The sequence below is a fragment of the Zalophus californianus genome, chromosome 14 (genome assembly GCF_009762305.2).
Source record: "Zalophus californianus isolate mZalCal1 chromosome 14, mZalCal1.pri.v2, whole genome shotgun sequence".
NCBI lineage: Eukaryota > Metazoa > Chordata > Mammalia > Carnivora > Otariidae > Zalophus > Zalophus californianus.
This window is the reverse complement of record NC_045608.1, coordinates 68,815,935-68,839,756: the sequence shown is the minus strand read 5'-3', so window position 1 is coordinate 68,839,756 and position 23,822 is coordinate 68,815,935. Positions and strand designations below refer to the sequence as shown.

Genomic DNA, 23,822 nt, shown 5'->3' with positions numbered 1-23,822 from the left:
GTGTGTTTCCAAAGTGATCTCATGATATAAAACTCGTACCCCAAGACTAATTTTCTCATAAGAAAAGATGTGAAGGGAACATTCTGTGGGGGCACAGGAATGTACAGCACTATAGCCTATTTTTGCTTTAATGCTTCTTGTTAATTTTTCCCTTCATCACCTCTAATTTTTTTAGAGGGCTCATTCCCAAATTAAAAACGCAGGGCATCCTAGTGGACATGTGGCCTTCTTCATCACAGTGTTTTATCAGAACGAACTTCTGTCCCAGAGTGACTGTTTGGGGGGCCATGTTTCCAGCACTATCACAGAACAGCACTGCTTATGAACGCTTGAGAGAGATTGTGGTAGGAGAGGAAAATATTTTCAGTTTTAACAACAGAGTTTGTAAAATACTAGCACGTGAGTCATCATAACCACTTAGAGCGTGGGAAGGACAAGAGCTGCGGGGTTCGCGTTCATCGGCTGGAATGGCACCACCGTGTGGCGGTAACATGAACACTTACTACAGCTCCCCAGACCTTCCCGCTTGGACTTGCCGTGCTTCCTGACAGTTCTCTAAATGTAAGGAATTCATATGGTTTCCACTCTTACATAAAGTAAGACTTCAGAGGGTTTATTTTGTTTCGAGGGCATGTGCTTGTGCGTGCGCACTTTTTCCAGTTTACTTGAACTACTCCCTGGGAACCAGTACAGAAATCCATGAAGATTAGAGTGGCTGCTCCCAGGAAGTGGTGGATCTTGGTGTCTAAGCTAAGCCGAAAGAGAAGTGGAACTATCAGGAGGCTGGAAGGAGAGGGACACAGAGGCATCGGGAAGGGGCGAAGAGCAGGTACGGTAGAAGTCATGGAGATGGGGCTGAAGAACAGTATATTTAGACTGAAGACGTCAGAAGTGGAGCACATCTCAGTGATGACACGGTCTGGCTTTGGCCATGAGCGAGGGTCCCAAGTGCTATGCCTATGAATGGAAGTCAGTGTGGTTGAACCAGCTCATGAATGGGAAGCCGAGGATGGGTCATTCACGTAGGCTTCATAGTCCCTCAGGGTAGTAAGCCATGGGGTGGCGAGAAAGACCGTGAGCCAGATGCTGGAGTCCACAGGACCAGAGCCTAGAAGGCAGTAGGTAGCAGCTGCATGGACCAGAGGAAGCTAGTACCAGCCTCATAGGAGCAGAACTTTCTGTTTAAGGGTAGAGGAATAATAGCCAGGAAACAATCATGAACCAATAATGAAAGCAAAGCACCAACCCCACCTCCAGACCCTAAAGTCTGGAATGTGAAAGAATGAGCAGCTTCTAACTTCCAAAGGCTCCGGGGGAACCAGAGTCCCAAGGGGAGAGCTGAGTTTCACTTAAAGAAGTAAGGACAGAAGACTCCATGCAGGCACTGAGAATGTAGGGATATTTAACAAGCCTGAAATAGGTGTTCCAAAGAGCACTGTAGGATATGGGAGCAATGTGGCTGAGCATCCCATTAGTAGACCAATCTGTGTGCAGAAGCAGGCGAAGTTACTGGAAAGAACCTGTAATTCAAGTACAGTGAGGAAGAGAGGTTGTATAGCCTGGAGAAGAGAGGACTTCGGGAAAATAGAAAAACTGTGTTCAACTACTTTAAGGATGATTCTATAAAAGAGGAACTAAGCAGTTCATTGTAGGCCAGAGGACAGTGGGTAGAAATTGAACCAGGACAGGTATTAGTTCATCCTAAGGAGATGTTTCCTGACAACGTAAGTCACTCAGCAGTCCATACGTGGCTCCATGAAATCACAAAATAATCACCATAAAGTCTGGATGGTAAGTGTAAGAAGAGCACCAGATGGCAGGGCAACTCAATTCCATAACATAGGAAAAGCGGTTGAAAGAATTCCTCTTATAAAAAGTTACAGAGGATGATCCCAAAGATCCCTTGAAATCCTTAAGAGTCTAGACTTCATCTTCTAAAATGCCATGAAGAACTTCTGTAGAGCAGAGCTCTAGTAACACCCTCCTCCTCTTCCAAACTACCTAGAGGTCAGTGGCCTGTTGCTACCAGATCAAGTCTGGAGTCCTTGGACTGGAACACTAGACCGTGCACAGTCAACCTCTGGTCTTTGCTCTCCATACTTCCCTTTCCCCATCCAGTGCTCCAGCCAACCAGAATGATCTCTGTGCCTTTTTCTTCTTCTTTCCTGCATGTTTGGAGTTTGGATTTGCTTACCCAGTTCTCTCTTCCCAGTATATCAGTCCCTTACCCCTTTGCTGTTTGCTTATCCAAATTCTGAGTATACAGAGGCCTTGCTGAGTTTGAGAACTTCTATGAAACTTTTTCTTTTACTGCTCACCCTACATGGGCCTCCCTTCTCTAAATGCCCACAGCATTTGATACTTAATTTGGTGGGACTCCTATCCCCTTCCACCCTGTATGTAGTTGTTCAGATGTTTTCTCTCTCCCACTCAACTGTAACGTCTTTGAGAAGAGGCGTCATGTCTTGCTTATCTGCATCCCCTTGATGCCTAGTTCAAAGTCTTGTACTTAGTAGTTACTTAGTAGTAAATGTGATGAGAAGATGAATGAAATGCTCTAAAGAGGAAATGGGGACTTGTTAGAAGCACCACACTAGATGGTAGATACAGCGATGGACAAAATAGGCAAAAATGCCTGTCTTCATAGAGCTTATTTTTTGGTGGGGGAGATAATCAGATAAGTAAATACAATCAGATAAATAAGTAAATAAGTAAGCAGATAATCAGATAAATAAGACAAGTAAATCAGATAAATGAGACAGATAAATAAAATGTTTGCTATTTTAGGTAGCAGTAAACGACAATCACATAAATAAGTAAAATGTTTGCTATTTTAGGTAGCAGTAAACGGGAGGAAAAATATAGAGGAGAAGGAAGACAGCAGTGTTAGGGAAGAAGCAGTTTTGGATGGGGTGGGCAGAAGATATTTGAATCTGTGCCACTTTGCTATTTTTTGTTTTACATTTTCTTTTAAAATAATTTAGACTTACCAGAAAGGTTGCAGAAACAGTAGATATAGTTCATGTAAACCCTTCATCCAGGTTCCTCTAATGTTAACAACACGTTTAACTATAGTACAAATATCAAAACTAGAAAATTAACATGAGTACAATACTATCACCTAAATTACAGACCTTATGTAATTTTTACCAATTTTTTCTCCTAGTGTTCTTTATTCTGCTCCTCAATGCTATCCAGAATCCCACTTGGCATTTAACCATTACATCTCCTTATTCTCCTCCAGCCTGTGACTTCCTCAGTCTTCCCTTGCCTTTCATGACCTTGATGGTGTAGACAGTTCTGCTCAGTTGCTTTGCAGAATGTCCCTCAATTTGTTTTTTTTTTCTGATGTTTTCTCATGATTACACTGAAGTTATGAATATTTGACAAAAGTACCCACAGAGGTGATGTTGTGTCCTTCTCAATTCATAGAATCAGGAGGTACATGATGTCAATATGTCTCATTATTGGTGGATGGGTATCCTTGATCATTTGGTTAACATGGTGTCTACCAGATTTCTCCTGTGAAAAGTCACTGTTTTTCCCTTTGTAATTGATAACTGTCTTGGGAGTGAGACTTTGCTAATATCCTATTTCTCCTCAAACTTTTGCCCACTGATTTTTATCATCCATCAGTGGATCTTACCTGCACAGTTATTACTGTGGTGTTTACCTAATAATTTTGTATTTTGTCTATAGATTATAATGCAGCACTACCACCTACTTACTTTGTTGCTCAAATTGTTCTAGCTTTGGCCCGTGGGAGCTCCCCCAGGTTGGATCCGGTGTCCTCCAACTTGCCCCCTTCTTGTTTTGAGCCCACCTTTACTTTTCTGGAGCACAACATATTTCCTGCCCCAGTCCTGGAATCAACTACTCCAGTGAGCTCTGGTTCCCCCTTCTTTTTCTTTTTCTTTTTTTAATAAATGGTATTTTGGAAACAAGACCTGGGCACTAGGCCACCTTCTTTGAGCTTTATGTACCCTTCCACTTGCTCATCCTTTCCCCATCTCCTTTCTGTTCTGTGGACGGACAGTGCTTCCTCAATGTGCTGTCAGACCAGGTACTTTTCTTCTTTTATATCTGTCCCTCCCCTGGGATAAACCTTAGCTCCTTTCTTTTGGCTTATTTCTCACTACTCATGTCTTTAGTCCATTTTTTCCTACTCTTTCCAATCCCAGATTTTATTTTCTAATCCTTTTGGTGAATGCTCCTGGCCCAAAGGCCCCTCCATGGGCCATAGCAGATACTGAAAGTTAATTAGTTCACTACAGTACTTAAAGTGAAATGAATTATAGTATACAGGCTATATGTTTGAATGTTAATATGTTGCTCCTTCATTATACTATATTCAGAAAAAAAGTCTTCTCTATATTGGAGACAGTAACATATAAATGAAAATATAACTTTGTTTTTCAGGATTATGGCTAAAGAGAGAGATTAATTGATCTATGGGAGGTCCCAGGCCATTTAACTCTTGTTTAGAATAAGATCCTATGGAGACCAAGGTCATGGATAAATCCCTTAAGTGGGCCAGTTCATTTTGTTCTGAAACATAGCAAGAAACCGTACTTCTGGGGCACCTGGGTGGCTCAGTCGTTAAGCGTCTGCCTTCGGCTCAGGTCATGATCTCGAGGTACTGGGATCGAGCCCCGCATCGGGCTCCCTGCTCAGTGGGAAGCCTGCTTCTCCCTCTCCCACTCCCCCTGCTTGTGTTCCCTCTCTCACTGTGTCTCTCTCTGTCAGATAAATAAATAAAATCTTTAACAAAAAAAAAGAAAGAAACTGTACTTCTGACTCCAGCTTACCATCTCACTTTGTGGTTGCAAGAGGGACAGATGATGGAGGAGGGATGATTTAGTTTAAAAAAAAAAAAAGGAAAGAAAAGCAAGAAAACCATCCCCAGTTCTAGAAAAGAAACTAAAGTTATATTTATTCACAGATGGTGAGTCATCCTCAGTTGGTTTAAAGGATAGCACATTATTACCACAGATGTTACCAGGAAAAAAGAAGCTGTTTATCTTTATAATCAAGTCTTAATCTCAATTATTTTAATCATCTTTTTGGATTGAGTGTTTATAATAAAATGAATCACTTAAAACCTCTAGAGTTTAATTCATAGAATACTGCTGTATCTAGAGTTGATTGAAAATTCAAGCTGTGTGTTGAATAATATTTGTATTATACAACATGACAGCACATTATTTTGCCTTTTGGGTGGTTTACTAATATATACTGATAAAATAATTGTCGGGTATGTAATAATAGCTTTGTATGCAAGATTGATATAAAAGAGGTTGTTTGAAATTGGAAATGCTGTTTTAATAAGGTCTTTATGAAAGCGTTGACTAGTGTGCAGTTTCTGATTTGTTCTTTCTTAAAATATAAATTAAACACTAAGAAGATTCAGAATTCTTTCCAACTACCCTTTGGGTGGTTAGGAGGGCACAGTGCTCCTTACTTATGAGAAATAGTCAGCTAATGTCAACCGAAGATGAGCCAAAAGTTTTTGAAGTTTCCCTTGCATTATACAACTGAAGCCACATTTGTAGAAGAATTATTCTTCCAATTTTGGGCAAGTAAACATGAAGACCTGGAAGCCCATGGCATAGTAATTGACTTTCAACCAAATAAAATATTTTTCAATCAAATGTTATTTGACATAACCTTCTAAAATATTTGTGTAATATCCTGTGTGGGAACATACACTCTTTGGATAAATCTGTCTATATAGTTAAACAACTTGGCTGTTGAGAGTAAATAGTATTAATGTCATTCTAAACACTGCTATTCCGTCAAGTCTGGGGAAGGCGATACCAGGTAATTAGTTTTTTTAGACTCTCCTGCATAAACAGAGACATAAAGGACAGGCTCTGAAATCCTAAGTTGCTTATTTCTCCTTTAGGGTTTGGAAGGAAATAAAGTTAGTGTGTCCTTCGGGAGCTGAGTTGGAAGCCACAGCTCAAAGTTCTCAGTGTCTGCATCCACAACAGGGCATGTTCCTGGCTCCCATTTGGCTTGCTAGCGAGCGGTCTGAGTGTCGTGACGATGGGGCCGAGTGCAGCCGGGTCTGTACGGGTTCTCACTCTGCTGCTGCTCCACCTCGTTCTCAGTGATGCCAACTCTCCAGGTTCCCTCTTCTCTTTGGTTTCGTGAATTATCTGCCATTTGAGAATTAAGAGTTTGACCGTTTATCTTGAGTTTGAAAAGTAGGTCGTGTTTTTCGGGGGGAATTAGCCAGAAGATAGCTTCCCTTTTAGTGTAAATAGGAAACTATGGAATGATGTAAGTTACTGACATTAACTGAACTTTTCATTTCATTCACCCGATAAACCATAGGAATTCAGAGTGGATAGCCAGTGTCACACTAAATTATTTTTAAAGCCTTTATTTTATATTCACTTTTTCAAATACTTTCACTGTTGTTTGTTATATAAAGAGAAATACAGTTAACTGAAATTTCAAGAATTTTTTCATAGCTTCTTAATACTGACTTGCTTAAAAACTCCCCCCATTCTCCTGCTGGCATCTCTCCCCATCCCCATCGCAAGTGTCTGTCATTTATCCATCCATTCTCTATCCCCAGAGCTGCTTTCTGAGGGACACCCTGGTGTTCCTACCTGCTATTGGGTGTCCCACCTCCAGGTCCCACAGAAACTACCATTAGCTGGTCCACAGCCACACTATTCTGTCTCCATGGATTTCTACCCTTGGAATGCAACCAGCCAGCATCCTCTCTAACTCAAAAGTGCCACTAGACCCTGAGTTCTGTGAATTCTGATAATTTTCCAAATCTCTCTTTTCCCTCCACGTTCCCACTCCCCCATTTTGCTTCCCCACATCTCACGCAGTCTGTTACCTTAGCGTCCTGACTGGCGTTCCCACTTCCGCATTCTTCCTCCCCAGGCACCCTTAGCCCTGTAGCCAGAGGTATCTCCTCAGCGCTCACTGCTGTGATCCCACACGCAGGGCCCCTCGGAGCTCTTGTCCCTGTGGCTCTTGTGCTCCAGACCGCTGACTCGCCTCCACGTGAGCAGTGTTGTTGCACATCTGTGCCTTCCTCGTGCTACTCCTGCCTCCTCCCTGCTGTCCTCCCACTGTCTCACAGCTTCGTGGCTTTTTGTCACCTGAACCGCTCACGTTTCAGGTTCCAGTGCAGCCCACCCTGACTCACCCAGGCAGCATAGACACTGCATAAATTAACTTTGCCACCCCCTCTCTTGATTCCTTATATTTCTCTTTCCTCTCGGCCAAAATATTGATTTCTCCTTTGGTCCTTTGGTTCTCCTCATCCATTTCCCAGCATTAGAGCAAAGCATCAAAAGGACTTAGTCCTACCCGGTGCTAAGTGAGGATTTTCTCCATGGTGTGCTGTACCAAGGAGTCATCGGCCCAGGCCTTGGGGTGGAGGGGGAGGCTTGGGGCTGTGCGTGCCCTTAGCACTAAGCACCCCCAGCCAATTGTTTCCCATGCATTTTGCCCTGTTTCTACCACCCATGTACCTCTCTTCCCAAATTTACATCTCAGAATGTGTTCATTCCCTAGTTCCTTTACTAAAGTTTCATTATCATCATTGGTAGTACATATAACATACAAATAACACATTGTAATTTTAAAATGTGGTTTGACTGTTTATTCCATCCCCAGCTAGTCCACTTTATTTTTTTTAAGATTTTTATCTATTTATTTATTTGACACAGATAGAGAGAGCACATAAGCAGGGAGAGTGGGAGAGGGAGAAGCAGGCTTCCCGCCCAGCAGGGAGCCCCATGCAGGACTTGATCCCAGGACCCTGGGATCATGACCTGAGCTGAAGGCAGACACTTAACCGACCCTTAACCACCCAGGCGCCCTGCTAGTCCACCTTAAACAGGACATTGCCAGGGCATTGTTGGGGAAATACAGGTGTTGTCTAAGACACCAACCTGCCCTCAAACAAGGTGTCACATTTCAGGAGAGAAAAGGCACCACTTGCAAAGGTCATTCACAAAGCAGGGCCATCTATGCTGCATGTCGAATGAACGGTATGGAAGTTCTGGAGGAGGTCAGAGCAGGGAAAGGAGACATCACTGGGAAGGTTTTGAGAAACCTGGACTTGATCTTCTCTGTCTTGAAGGCATGGTGAGGGTTCCATAGACTGAGATGAAAAAGGAGAAATCCAGGCAGAGGAAATTTATGGGTGAGTGAAAGAGAAGACCCAAGGCAAGTTCAGCTTCATGTCCCACTGAAAGAATAGGAGTCTCGAATTCCCGCCAGCAGATTCATGTGGTTGGTGTTATTTAATGACACACTAATATAATTAGACTAGTGGCTTTCAAACTTTTTTGACCACTACCCACAACAAAAAATGCATCATACACATTTCTATACAACTGAAACAAAAGTTTCATAAAAGATAAAAGTTTCATTTGCCCTTAAGTAAATGTGATGAGCTCTGATATTTCCTATTTCTTTACTTTTTTTAATTGCCAGGCAGACCTATTAAATCAATTTAATGGTCCACTATTATTTAGTGACTCAGTGTTTGAAATAAGCATTAGATCATTAGTTTCCAAAGCATAGCCCTTGAACCAGCAGCATTAGCATCCCATAGGAACTTGCCAGAAATGCACATTCTCAGGCCCCACCCCAGAATTCCTGAAGCCGAAGCTCTGGAGCTGGTACCCAGCTGTGCTTGAACAAGCCCCAAAGGTGATTTCTGATATTGGCTCCAGTTTGAAAAGCACAGCAATAGATCATTTTCTCCGATGCACCAGCACTCTCTATTCTTAGTGCCTCTGCACTGGTTTCTCTTCCCCATCTCCACTGCTCTCCCCAATGTCTACACACTCCCTCACTCGCCGAGCCACTGAAGCCTGTCTCCCTGAGACCTGCCCTGACCTCTGATTTCAGTCTTCGCACTTCCAGTTCCCTTAATTCTCCTGTATTTTTTCTTTCTCCACCTTATTTATTACCTACCATACTATGTACCTATTATTCATCTCCAGATAATGGAAGCTCCAGGAGGGCAGGGACCTTCATGTTTTGTTAACTTGATGTATCTGAACCTATTTTGGCATGCGTGGGCACTTTCATATGTACTGAATGGAAAGGAGGCAGGCAGAGAAGGGGGTCCGTTGACCACTGGGTGGTGGTCTAAGATGCTGCTTCAAGTAAATGTTCTTTGTAGACTAGCTCTCTGTAGACTTTTTGCAAGGTCAGCTTTCATGCCAAAATACCATAGTGGAGTAAAGTTCAAAGCAGAAGTCCCAGTCACTTTGTAGGAATAGTTAAAAATTTTTAAGCCTATAGTATTATTCCACACTCATGCATTCTGAGAGCTACAGAACACTGATCTGACCTCCACTTCAGTGCCCCCATCAATAGGATACTGCCTGTGCAGATTGACCTCACTGAATTTTTAATAGTATCTCTTCTTGGCTGTTGCTGGCACTGATTTCATTATAGTTCAAGCAGAGGAAACTATTCAGATAGTGACCTCATTCTATTTCTGAATCTTTCTTGGAAAGGGAAGAGCATGCTGGAGCTACGGGGCTGATGTGAAGAATACGGAGCCACTCAGTGTGTGCTGTGTTCTGACTGATTGCCCTCTGCTTTCCTCAGGATATGTAGAGCATGCATGTTTTCAGGTCCAGACAAACACTGATAATAAGCCGGTCACATTCCCGACAGGGAAATGAGCGCTCCAGTGCCCGGCACCATCCCACCAGCCAACAGCCTCTTCCTTGAATTCAGTCTGCTGCTAGCTTCTAACTACCTTAATTGTTCCATTGGCCTTGTTTGCCTTTTTCTCCTATAATTTTTTTTATGATTTTAGACTTAATTTTTCTCTTAGTATTTTCTCTCTTCTTTTTGGAATATTATCAATTCCTTTTTATTTTTGGCTGGATTCTAGGAAGCACCAAGTGTGAAAGGTACAGGTCTGTGCTGGGCTTCCATCCTAAGAAAAGGGACACTGGTTACATTCCTGTTGAGGTTTCCCCAAACTCAAAATGATCTCTGCAGAAGTTTGAAAGTCAGAGTGGCTCGCCCTCCTGTTCTAAGCTTCTTGAGTTTCTTGTCCAGGAAAGACAGAGTTCTTACTCATAAGTTAACTTCTGTGTCTTACAGAATAAACACAAGCTCATTAGTGGCTCAGGAGACCACTGAAGTAATGCTGGCAGCTGATTTTTAGGACCATTTGATCCCCCTATGAGGACTGTCTTAGGACATACGTGATCTCAAATGCACATGCACGCATGCACACACACCCCCAACACACATGTATGCAGGATGTTGTTCTAGCTTTCCAAGTCACTGGTCTACACATCGGTGGGGAAGCAAACGGGAAATCTTATCCAGGGAGAGTCAGTCCTTCAGTAAAATCCCTCAGAGCAATTTTTTGAGGACAAGGACTATAGGAAGCGTGATAGAACTTAGATAATGTGGATTTTAGAATCCTTTCTGTATGGGTCTTGTGTAAGAACAAATCTGTAAGAAACAAATCTGTTTCTCCTTTCCATCAAGGTGAGAGTTTCTTCTAGAGCACTGTTTTCAAATGCAAATTTCTGGGTCTCACCTCAGATTCTCAGTGGTTTGGTGATGAACTTGGGAATATGTCTTTTATTTTTATTTTTTTTAAGTTGGCTTCATGCCCACTGTGGAGCCCAACATGGGGCTTGAACTCACAACTCTGAGATCAAGACCTGAGCTGAGACAAAGAACGCTTAACTGACTGAGTCACCCAGGCACCCCATTTTTTTCTGGGAATCTGTCTTTTTAAGTGGTTCTCTGGGTGATCCAGATGACTTACCAGATTAGGGAATCAGTATTGTACGGCCTGGTTTTCTCCGAATCCCTGCCATCGTGAAAACTACAGAGATGGTGGCTGGGGGTTACCGGTTAGCTTTGATAGAATCAGAGTGGTTTTATCTTCCTTTCCTACAAAAGACAGAGAACTTTACATGATTAAAGTAGACTATTTCTTTTACATGTAACTCCAATATAAGATACCACAGTTACTTTATAAATTAAACAAATAGTAGCAAAAAATTAGTCTGTGTCTTTTAAAATGTTCTATCTGCTCTTCAATCTGACATAAATATCCCTCTTTTGGCTCTTTTTCTTTTGTTGTTTATCATCTAATTACATTTATTGAGCACTTGCTCTGTGCCAGGTCCTCTAATAGGTTTTGTTTTAAGATTTTATTTATTTATTAGAGAGTATGCAAAGTGGAGGGAGAGGGAGAGAGAATCTCAAGCAGACTCCACGCTGAGCACAGAGCCTGACGCAGGGTTCGAGCTCATGACCCTGAGATCCTGACCTGAGCCGAAACCAAGAGTCAGGACACTTAACAGACTGAGCCACCAAGCGCCCCTCTGCTAGGTATTTTTATATGGGTGTTCTTATTTAGTCTTCCCAACAACTGTAAGAAATATAAAGATAATTTACATTTTGCAAGTGAGGAGAAAGGCTAAAGAGAATTTAATGGCTTGTCCAAAATTATTTCAGTCCCATCTTATCTTTGGGCCATAAATTTCAGCTGTTCCTTCTTTTAAATCTTAAATTTTTGTCTCCTCCTAAATCACAAACCTATTTGCCTGTTAGATCAATTTGTTTAAGCTAAAGCATTCATAATACACCTAGTTCTTGGTTTCCACAGTATCTTAATGTTGTAAGAGTAACCCTAAAATGTTCGAAATGAGACCCATTCCTACTTTATCGAATACTCAAACATATATAGAGTATTTTCTCATACATAATATTGAAATGGCACTAAACATGCAGCAGCCTCGTGTCATACTTATTTTTAGAATAGCCATTCCTAATAAACAGTCTAACACATGGTATTCTCTATAATGTCTTACATTATTTTTGTTTAATTAAGCCTGTGGTAGATTTATAAGCTGCTGATAGGATTTTTTTTCTTCCTTGCAATGAATGAGAAGTAGATTAAACCTAGTTCTTACTTTGTGATCCCAAAGTATAAAAATTCAGTCTTCATTATCATTACATCTTGAATATAATCATGAAAACTAAAACACATAATTGAAAAGTGATAAAAATCTGACTGTTCTGTAGTCAAAGAATTTTTGCCCAGTTTTCCAAACCATGGTTCCCAGCGACCGAGGGACACATGTTTGCCATGCAAGGGCAGCTGTGGAAAATGTTGATACTCTCCCATGGAAAAGGAAACCTTAAACTGTGTGGTTTTATCTTTAAATCTCTGCTATTGGTTTTGATAGAATTATTTTCTTTGGTATGGGTAGAAATTTGTGATTCACAAACTAAAATTTCCTAAGGAGAGATTCTACTGTGGTAGTTAAAAAAAATCAACCCAGATACCATTATTCATCTGTCTCCATCTTGACTTTTCCATTAGGTTGACCAAGGATAATGACTGAGATTGTTCCATTTTTACAGCTACCGTTCAAGTCCTTTGCTGTAATCCTTACAAAGTTTTGCGTAATGCAATTTATGACCAAAGCTCCCTGATAGTTACAAAATTACTTGTTTTTAATGGGTAATAAGTGAAAAATGAATTATTTCTGAAAAAAGGATGACTAATGAATTATAATAATTTGTTCTGAGGGTGCTGCTTATTAGTACTCTCAAGTCAGAGGAAAAAAACAATTTTTTTTTAAGTGAAAGAATAAGAAAACAAAATAACTGTGTTTGGTTCTAGTGAGTTTTAAAGAGATGTTCTTAGTTGAGCATACACATCCCAAAAGCTTCTGAAAATTTTAAGGTGATAAAAGACTTTTTAAAGAAACCAAAGTCCACTATAATTCCTTACACATAGCAAAACTGGTTCATTTGGAGGAACGAAACTACTTTCTTTTTGGTGGCTTTCATTTCTGGGGCAAGTTGGAAAAAGCAGTGATTGGCACATAAATAATCACACTGAGGATGTTGGTGAGCATCTGGCCATACTCGTTAAAATTTCTTTGTACTGCCTTGTTGGTGTTAGAGGACTTGAGGCCATGCAAGCCTGGTTCTATGAAGAACGTGAATACTGTTCATGCCTATCAGTGAATTGGGGGTAATTAATTAACGAATGTAACAATTTTTGTTTTCCTGGCAATTCAGCACATCCAGCTTCTTTACAGGATTCTTGCCTGAGAGCTCTGAGGGCAGCAGGAAGTACCTTAGGCACTGCATGATAATTGGAAGCAACCTAATCCATTTTGAAAACTTCTAAGTAAAGTCTTCAACCCAAGCATAGTTAAATGCATGAATGTAGACAGATATTTCAGGGGATTTCCTAATCTCTGACCAATACAGTGCCGATCACTAGACTATGAAGATCACTACCTGTATACTCCTCTTTAAAAAACCGAACATACAAAAACCCCAAGATTAAAAAATGATAAATTATAGGCTAATTATTTGTGTCCAGAAAGGGTCTGTGTTCATCAAAAAGATTTTTCCCATGCTCTTTCAAATAGAAATGACCTTGTTACATTTAAAATAAGGAAACAGTTTTTTTAAAAAGCAATTAAAGTCAGTTTTCCTTTGGCATTGGGGAAGTTAAACCTGACCTGTGTTTGTTATCAAATAATATTATTGCTCACTAGTCTTACAGTGAGATTGGAAGGAACATGTTTTATACCCATTTTCAGAAGTATTTTGAGACATAAGAATAATAATAACTGGTTCCTGGTCATACGTTGTATGTAGAATGTAATCAAGGTTCCATTTATTAATAAAGCCACCCCTCCTTTTCTTGCTTTTTTAACTGTGAGCAATATCATATATAGATGACTACATAAACTATAGATGTGTACTTTAAAAGAATAGTAATAAAGTGAGTATCCATGCAGTCACTATTCAGATCAAGAAATGGAACATTGCCAACAGCCCAAAAGTCCCTAGAAATAAAAACACTGTCCTGACTTTGGAGGTGACTGTCTTATTCTTCATAATTTTACAGCCCTGTGTATATTCCCAAACAATATGGTTTTCCATTTTTTAACTTTTCGTAAATTGAATCACGCAGTTTATTTTTCTTCGCACCTTTCTTTTTTCATTCAACATTAATTTTGAGACTTTTTTTGTTACATGAAGGTTGTTCCTTTCCACCAATATATTAGTATTAGGTTGTGTAAATAGTCCATGGTTTATTCATTCTACTTTTGGTAGACATTCAGATTATTTCCAATTTTAAGCTACTAAAAAAAATTCCCATGCTATCTTGTATACAAATATGTGTATATATTTTAATCTCTCATTTTTAGTCCTTTGCTGTGTTTTCTATGTTTATATCTTCCCATAGCATCTAGTACAGTACACTGCCTTGCACAGTATAGCTACTCATCAAATACTATTGAATGAATTAAGACAGTGTGGTTGAAAATCAGCTTGAGAACACCTGCTTCTGGGTATCATGGACTAAGACCCCACCACATGACACCCCCTACAGAAACCGCTCTAAAGCCTAGACAAGTAATACAAAATACGGCTGTATTGAAGGCACTGGAGAGTGAACAGAAGCAGACTCCCGTGGGAGTTCTTGCTCATTTAGAGGAGGGAGCTTGGAAGCTATATACATAAGTTTCCACGTCATTGGCTTTTAGCCTGGGGCTAAGCACTGTCCATGTAGTTTATTCCATGGTGGTGAGGGGCTCACATGGAAAAACTTAGTTTTTCTGGCCTGAGGAACCACAGAAGTGAAGCTGGGAAGGCATGAGTGCTGAGGAGAGTAAAGGAATCCCAGAAGGGAAAGAGCACAAGCAGGGATCCCCAAACGGTGTTTGGTGTCTGTCCCCATCTCTGAGTGATCGATCCCTGAACCATATGTGGGAAACAGAGCAGCTCAGCCAAAATCCAGAAGTCTGAAAGAAGACCAGACTTGCCACCCTGAAGAAAGAGAAGAGTGAACAGATGCAGGAAAGCCTCTAGTGGAAACTGTACTTTCAGGTGGAGAATGGGAAATAACAAACTTAACCTCCTGTCTCTGAGGCTTTTAGCCTGGGGCTAATTGTAGTCTGTGGCACACACAGCAGAAATGGGGTGTGTGGGCAAAGTTGTAACCTTTCTGGCCTGCAGAACAGAAAAGAGAAGCAGAGAATCTGTGAAGTCTGAAAATAGTGGAGGAATCCCAGGAGAAAAGAAATCAGAGAAGGGATCCTAAACTGCATCTACCCACACCTCTGACTAAACTTTGAACCGCACATCTATAGACCAGACTTTAAGCAGCTGAGCTAAAGAAAAAGTTCTGAACGAGAGACCAGAGCTACTACGTAAAATACAGAGTTTGTAGCTCAAACCCAGACAAGAATCTCCACAACTTAATATTATTCAGGATGCAATCCAAAATTTCCCGACATGCAAGGAAGCAAGAAAATGGAACACGTTCTCTACATAAAAGAAAATCAATTGAATTCAACCCCAAGATGAACCAGATGTTGGAACTAACAGACAAGGATCTTAAAGCATTTACTATAACTCTCCTCCATGTTTTCATTGCATAAAACATGTTTTCAATGCATGAAAGTCTCAGCAGAGAGATGAGAAGTCTGAGCCGAGAAATAGAAACAATAAAAAAGAACCAAGTGGAAAAAAGACAGAAATTTGCAAATATAAGATGCTAACATAAGCAGAATAAACACAGAATCCCACATCAAGGCACACTGTCATCAGAAGTATTGAAAGCCAGTGATAAGGACCAAAAGGAAAATGGCATAGTACATAGGGGAGCATAACAATCAATTAACAGGTCACTTTTGGTTAGGAACTATAGAGTCTTGAAGAGAATGGAACAAAAATCTTTAAAGTATGAAAGAAAAACAGTTGTCAACTCAGGATTCTATATCCAGTGACAAGATCATTCAAGAATGAAAATAAGACACCATCAAGTGTAAGAAAACCAAGAGGACTTGTTGCCAACACACTTGCATTATAAAAAATGCTAAGGAAGTTCTTTAGGCCAAATGGAAATGATCCCAGATGGAAACTCAGATTTTTGGAAAAGAATGAGTATTTACCAGAGTGGTAGTTGTCTGGGTAAATGGCAATTATAGCATAAAGGATAGGAGAGGATGCATATGGTCCTATAGGATGTTCTGTATTTTACGTGAAGTAGTGAACTGTTATCTGTGTTGGCTGTGAAAAGTTAAAGATGTATGTTGCAATCCCTAGGGCAGCCACTATAAAAATAATACAAAAATGGCTAAAAAGCCAATAGAAAGAAGAGAAATCTAAAAAATATTCAGATGATTCTCCCCTCCCCCACAAGGCAGGAGAGGAGGACCAAAGGAACAAAACAGAGGATTCACATAGAAAACAGGAAATAAGGTGGTGGACCCAAACCCAGTCATCGCAATAATTATATAAAATGTTCATTCACTAAACACTCATTAAAAGGTAGGGAATGTCAGAGTGGATAAAATAAGACCCCGCTATATACTGTCTGCAGAGGAAGTGCTTTAACTTGAAAGACATAGATAGGTTGAAAGCCCCAAATGATGGAAGAAAAAAGAGGTGCCATGCAAATAGGAAGCATAGAAAGGTTAAAATGACAGTTAATACCAGATAATAACAGATTTCACACCAAGACCTTGGATGAAAGAGGTCAAAAGGACAGTTCAGCAGGAGGACGTAAGTAACTGGAGGTGTATAGGGACCAGTGACAGCATCAAAACCGTGCAGCAGAAAACTGGCAGAATTAAAGGGAGAAAAAGACGTTTCTACTGTTGTTGTCAGAGATTTTAACATTACTCTCTTAGCACTTGGTAGAACAACTAGACAAAAAAGAATCAACGAAGACATGGGAGATCTGGAAAATACTCTCTGACTTGATTACTATTCATAGAACATCTCACCTAACAGTGGGAGAATTCACATTCTTTTTGAATGCACATGGCACATTTAGACCGAGATAGACCATATTCTGAGCCATGGAACAAGTCTCAATAATTGTAAAAACACTAGAATTATCCAAGTTAAATGCAATTATTATAAATTAATAAAATATGGGACGCCTGGGTGGCCCAGTCAGTTAAGTATCTCACTCTTGGTTTCGGCTCAGGTCATGATCTCAGGGTCATGGAATCCAGCTTTGGGCTCCACGCTTAGTGCAGAGTCTGCTTAGGACTCTCCTTCTCCCTCTCCCCACCCCGCCACATGCTCTCTCTCTGTGTGTCAAATAAATCTTTTAAAAAAAAGGAAATTAAAAAAAAAAAAAAAACACGCTAGAAAAGGCAAAATTGTGACCAAAATCAGATCATGGCTGCCTTGGGCCAAGGGTAAGTGCAAAGGGGCAAGAGAGGGCTTCTTAGTATGAGGAAATTAGACTATATCGTCATTGTGGTGATGGTTACAGAAATGTATCCAAATAGCAAAATTTATCAAATTGAACACTGAAATTAGCAAATGTCATTGTATGGTAATCTCAATAAACAAACAAAAAGGAAGCAATCAGTTTGGTCCTTCTCACCTAATAGATGCCAGAGTTCAATTCAGAAATTTAACCGGAAGGGCATCTGGCTAGCTCAGTAGGGAGAGTTTGTGGTTCCTTGATCTCCAGGTTGTAAGTTCGAGCCCCACGTTGGGGGTAAGGATTACTTAAAAATAAAATCTTTAAGAAACAAAACAAAACGAAAAACCAAAAATTTAACTGGAGACCAGAAAAACATTGCCAAGAGGAAAAAGAGGGAAAAGTACTTTTGTGAAGCTCCCTGGCTGTGCAGGGTACCATGTGTTTCACCACTTGAGCAAAGAGCGAACTGATGGTTGGATCATTTAGGGAGTTCAGATTTGGGGAAAAGGTGCTTTACAGGCTACAGTCCTATGGAGGACTCGAGAGCGTTCTTTCTGTGTCCCTTCTCACACAGCCCAGAGCTCGTCCTTGTGCCAGAATAAAAGCAATTTAATACCTGCCCTCAAAAACCGAGCTTCTTTAGGTGGAACAAGAAAAAGATTTTCCATCTAAGCATCTCATCTGCCAAAAAATTCTCAGGACTGGCCGCAGTGGTGTGTCGTGTGGCATCCATAGCCTGTCTGTGGCGCTCCTGGGGAGAATTCTGGGAGTAACTGAAACCACATTGATTCAGCATGTCCGCAGATTGTTTGAAAGCAGAATGTACAGCTCACTTCTTCCCAGGTGTCTTCAGGATGGGAACACGCTACACTTTATATTCCTACATTTTGATATGCTAAATCTTCATATAAAAGATAAAAGGGCTCCTGAAAACTCATTTTGTGTGGCCGATAGTCTCAAACCCTAGACAACACAGTGCTCGTTATTATGTTGGAGTGGTAAATTACTTGAACATTACAATATGATGTTTTACCAGAACATATTTCAGTAGTTTACTTCTGGCATGATCTCTGTAGCATGGAGAGTAAACCAAAAGTAGGAAAATAATTTATAGTGTCATCTAGAACTAGAAAGGCATGGCAGTTTTTCTTAATGTGTCTTCCAGACTCAAAAACATCATAACACTTTTCATATGATGGCAACTATATTCGTATTTATATTTATACATACAAGCGTGCTTGTGTGTATGTGTTTGTGTATTCACTCATCCAAATGTAGACACACACACACAGACAGGAAGATCATTCCCCAAAATGAAAACATTTACTTACTTTGAGTAGTAAGATTAAGTGTGGGTTGGGTTTATTTGCTTGCTTGCTGAAAATTCATGTGGATGTTGTTCTACTTCTGTGGTAACAGGGTGCTTCTGCTAACACATTTCTGACATTGCTCTATCAAAATGAAGGATAAACATTACCATAGCCTCAACATAGGAAAATATGTGTTAGCAAGCTTTTAAATGTGTGGGGTTTAAACTCTTCCCATGTTATATCAGATCCTTACTGTAAACTAGCCAGAATGTTTCCCAGCAGAAAATAATAATTATGTCTTCCACTGGAAAGAGCACTTCATAAAACTTTTTTTCTATAAAAGAGAGTAAACATTCTTTTGATCCCTCTGCTTCCCCACCTCAGAACTTAAACTACCATTCCTTCTTTCCAAGACTCACAGTAGTAAATGTTTTGAATTCTCAGTGTTGGAAAAATCCTGACATTTTATAGCATTACCCACTCCCGCCATCATCAAAACGTGGATGAAATTTCGAATCTATAGTTTAGCTCATCGTACCCATTGCCAGGTTCCCAAGTAAGGATCCAGAAATGTGTTTTCTTTTTGACCCTGTCGTCGACTCTCTGTTTATCCTGCACTGAATCTGTGCCTACAAGTCCTCAGCTATATAGTGGTTATATTTGTTCACTTTAGCTAGACTCACATTTCTGACTGACTCTGATCCTTGGATGAAAGTCTGAGGAGAGGCATATGGAATAGTGGGAGTGGGAAAGGACCCCACATTTCAGGCTTGGTCTGCCCCCGGCACGCTCAGCTCTCGGAGCGGCGAGTGCTGTGACTCATGTACGCTAAGAACGTGGAAGGAAGGAGAAGCACACTGAAAGAGGAGGTTTCCCTGGCTCCTCCTCCTGAGTGCCTTGCAGTCCCAACTGTCCAGACCCTGGGATCTCGGGTCCTCATTCATCGCCTAGCTGACAGAAAGCATGCTGGCCGCCCTTCGCCAGCAGGGAGGCAGAAGTTGAAGCAACAGAGTTTTAGTTGGTGAGCATCTGAGGGAAATCCTGTGCTGTCTGCCTCCCTGTCCTCCCTGCCAATGCTCAGGACTCTTCCACAGCAGTCTCAGCATTCCCGCTCCATAAGCCTTCCCCCTCCCCTGAGCCCATCCCATCAAGCTTCTGAACTTGAGAGGGTCTGAAAGCAGCCCCATTCAGAAGAAAACAAAAACATTTTAGTTCTTTTGGAACTTACTGTATAAGAAACCCATGTGCTTTGCAGAATACTTACAAGAAACAGTTCTTGAGATTAATTAAAGGCCTCAGACGTGCTTTTGGCTATTAAATACAGTAGTCATTTGTAGCTCTGTTCTACAAAGCACTCACGATTAACCTTTAAATAACTCTTTTCATGTTATGAACCAGACTAATGCTCCCACCACAGGTAATGAGCCCTACTTTTAAATTAAACCTTTCAGCTTTTCCAGTTTTGCTTATTTTCTGAATTTAGAAGTACCATGCACAGTTATTTTACACGTAGATAATTAAAATTTGAAGTGGTTCATAAACCCAATATTTAGAAATTTATCTTTTGCTCTTGATTTATAAACTGTGGCGACCAAAAGAGACCTGGTGTGAAAGTGGCCATCTTTTTCAATTCATGTGACCGATCAGGGTCACAACTTAGATGGTTTTTAAATAACCTAGGAAACTCCGGTTCCCTTCATTCTCTCCTTTCTGTTATCAAATTATTTGACCTAAATCAAGCCAACTTAGTACTGATTCGCTATGAGTGAATGCATAGACTTCTCTCCATAGCCTGGGCCTGGAGACAGCCCAGCTCACTGTCACCAAGAATCTACAATTGAAGTCAAAGAAAGAATGCATCTTGTGGTCCCAAAACCATTGAAAGAGAGAAAAAACTACGGATTAAATGGTTAAAGAAGAAGCTAAAGGGCCCATTGGCTTTCCCTCTTTCCTTATTTTACGCATTATTCTTGGTGGATGGAATTAACGTTCCCCTGCCTGTAAACCCCCAGCATTTCCTCATTGAGGCTGTGACGAGTATTTGCGAGGGTGGGGCTAATCAGCTCCAGGTTTCCTCGATGCCAGGCCAAGCCTGCAAGCCTCTTGAAAGCTCACTAGTTTCAGATTTTGTTTGCTTTATTTTTTATAATTAAGGGCCTCAAGCCATTATTTGGGATTTTTGTTTCCTTTCTTCTGCCTTCAAGTGTTCATTTGACTATTTTAAAATATATAGAGTAATTTTGTGTGTTTTCTAAGGAAAGCCAAATTAGATATTTTAAATGTCAGGTTAACCTTTGACAAAGATCTACTTGAATTCAGCAATTATATCTTAAAATATATGCTTTGACCAATTCTGAATTAATGTGAAGAAGCGTTGAGATTTTTTTAAAATTTTAAGTATAAATACAGCATATATGGTTATATTTATGAGAATTGCCTTTGGTTTTACTTAAACATACAGGTATTATTTCATTTCAGGCTTAGAAGGTAAATGGCCTTGTGATTAATTAGGCTACTTACATTTCAGGTAAACTTGTTTCGGTACTTTGAAGTACTTTCTGTCTTTTGTAACTGCCCTCCGATTGACTTTCTACATGTGACTCCTATTTATCTGAGCATTTGTCTGTTTTTAGACACCGCATTCCCCCAAATCTGAATCTAAACTGGATGCTGAGGGTGTTTTGGTTTGGGTTTTAGGAGGGGGGTTAAGTGTAAATGATGAAGACCATTAAACCTGCTGTTCTAAAATAATTTTAATAGGCCTGTGTTTCCAGACCTACAGGTTAAAAAGGCCAGTATAATAGGGGGGAGTGGGGGTGATACCATAGCAGCATCATTTCTTAAAGGGATACCACATGTTTGTGCTGGCCTCTCCCTCGTGCCTCAGTCAGCTGGGAATGGAGCCTGGCAGCTGCCCTGTTTGCATGGGGCCGGCTGGCTCAGCAGTGATAAGCAATAGACAGGCTGGCTCCTTCAAGGAGTCTTTCAGTAAAGGCTGAGCTCTCAGCAGTTCTGAAACTCACTGGCCGACTTTCCCCTATGGACCATTCATTTATCAGGAAATGAAATTGGTTACAGGGTTTCTCACATTGCCAAACCTCACTGACGAAATCCAATTTCTTCCAGAGTTCAGGAGGAGCATTAACTCTTTATTAGTGTCCAGTACTTCATGGCTCGGGCCGTGGGGTCTCCCATCAGTACCAGGGTCTCAGGAACCCCACAGGAAAGGGGCTGCTGGAGGGAGAGCGCTTATATCTATGGAAGTAGCCCCTAGACCGTGCAGGGCGTCGGGGGGCTATTTCCATAGATTTAAAAAAAGATGACTCTGGGGAACGGAATTGTTGTATTTTGCACGTTACCTTTGTCTTTCAAACCAAAGTGTCAGTTTCACAGGACTGGTTTTTTTCCATTTTCAAAAGTGAAGGCCTTTACACATGATATGAGTCACCTTATTGGCAGCATAACCTTGTAACTGAGACCAGAGATCGTTGTTTAAATTTTGTGAAACTGCAAGGAACCCAAATAAAGAGAAGCATGTAGCTCTGTGGCAGAGATGTTTGGGTAAGTGAAGGTTAAATTATTACAAAGTATATAATCCAGTTCATATGTTTAAAGAGCGGAACTACGCTAAATTATCTCAAATATTCTGACGTCCTGAATCATTTCATTTTGTACAACAAAACCTGACTAGCGGGGCGTTCGGTCGTGGGCCAGTCTGTTCAGTGCAGCGTTCGGCTGCGACCTCCTGTGTTTGGAATTTGCAGGCCCAGAGGTAATGCATGGAGTTCATGTGGCAGTTATTACGGCGGGGGAAGTGGCTGCTGGCTAATTGATAGCGGGAGCAGCTAGAAACAGCCTTGTTTAATTTTCAGTAGTTCCTATGACAAGACGCTGTAAATGAGACCCTTCGCAGTCTTGCCATTATTGTCTTTCCCTGTCACTAAATGGAAGATATTTAACGTATACGCTTGATAATATTTAGGAGTGAAGTCCTCAGACTCTTTTTTGCCCCTCTTTGCAGATGCTCTTCATTTAACTTTTATTTTAGGCCCCGAAGTTAGTAAAAAGTTAATACTAGTGAGCACTTTTCCCTTTGACAGGCATAGCTCTTATTTGCTAAAAATATATTTAAAGTCCCAAAGCCAACCCTTAGCCCCTGCTGGCTGGTAGCTGTGCTCATAATCTGAACCCCAAAGAGAGATACTGGTTCCATAAAGGATAAATGAATGAATGGTTTCCTCTCTTCATCACTCGGAGATAAGCTTTTATAAATTTGAGTTACATTTAGAGCATTGTGGCCATGGTTTCAGTTGTATCCCAGAATGTTACACAGACTGAAGTGGCTGGTTACTCTTAGTTGAGGGTGACCTCCATTCAGTTTTAGTGTGTTTATAGCAAAAGACCATATTTGGGGGAATTAAAGCACAGTCTATCTTTAAAAATGTTCATTAGAGGAATTTCAGCAAAGAGAGCATTCAAATAGTATGTCCAGTTCTTTTTTTGTTTCTAATGATTCCTGCCATTAAATATCAGGGTTTTTTTTTTTAAGATTTTATTTATTTGACAGGTAGAGACATAGCGAGAGAGGGAGCACAAGCAGGGGGAGTGGGAGAGGGAGAAGCAGGCTTCCCGCCGAGCAGGGAGCCCGATGCGGGGCTCGATCCCAGGACCCTGGTATCATGACCTGAGCCGAAGGCAGACGCTTAACGACTGAGCCACCCAGGAGCCCCTAAATATCAGTCTTATCAAATTTATGCATTCAGCATTCTTCCTGTTGACACAGAGTTGAGAAATAATGCCAGGTAGGCACTGTAAAAGATTTGCCTTCATCTCTGGCCATCTGTGGCCCAGCCCTAAGCTATAGAATCTAAAAATGAAAAACTGGTGAGTATTTTAGTCCTTTGTACATGTTCTTTCCATTCCCTCACATAGCCTCTCACTGTTAACAGTCCCCTTTGAAGAAAAACAGCAAATCCAATGTTGAGGGTTTTTCAGATCAGGATAGAGTGGGGTATAAGGAACCATGTGGGCTCTTGATCATTATATTTATTTGGCTCCTACAGTCCTTGGACCTCTGAGTCCTTGAATAAATATCTCCAACATCCAGTGGCTAGCATTCCTCTTTTACAAAGCTACTATTTGCAATAGGGATTTTCTTGCCTTTTGTGTATGTGTTCGACTAGTATTGATTGAGCAACTCCTCTGCGCTCTGCTAGTGGTTGTCCCTTAAAGAGGGTTCCTGTATAGGCGGGCACAGTTTCTAAAGTAGCATT

The 23,822-nt window shown here is 40.8% G+C and overlaps 1 protein-coding gene across 1 annotated transcript in view; it reads left to right on the top strand.

Moving 5' to 3' along the window:
* Nucleotides 1-23,822, top strand: part of DYM (dymeclin) — a 340,650-nt gene that overhangs the window by 289,554 nt on the left and 27,274 nt on the right.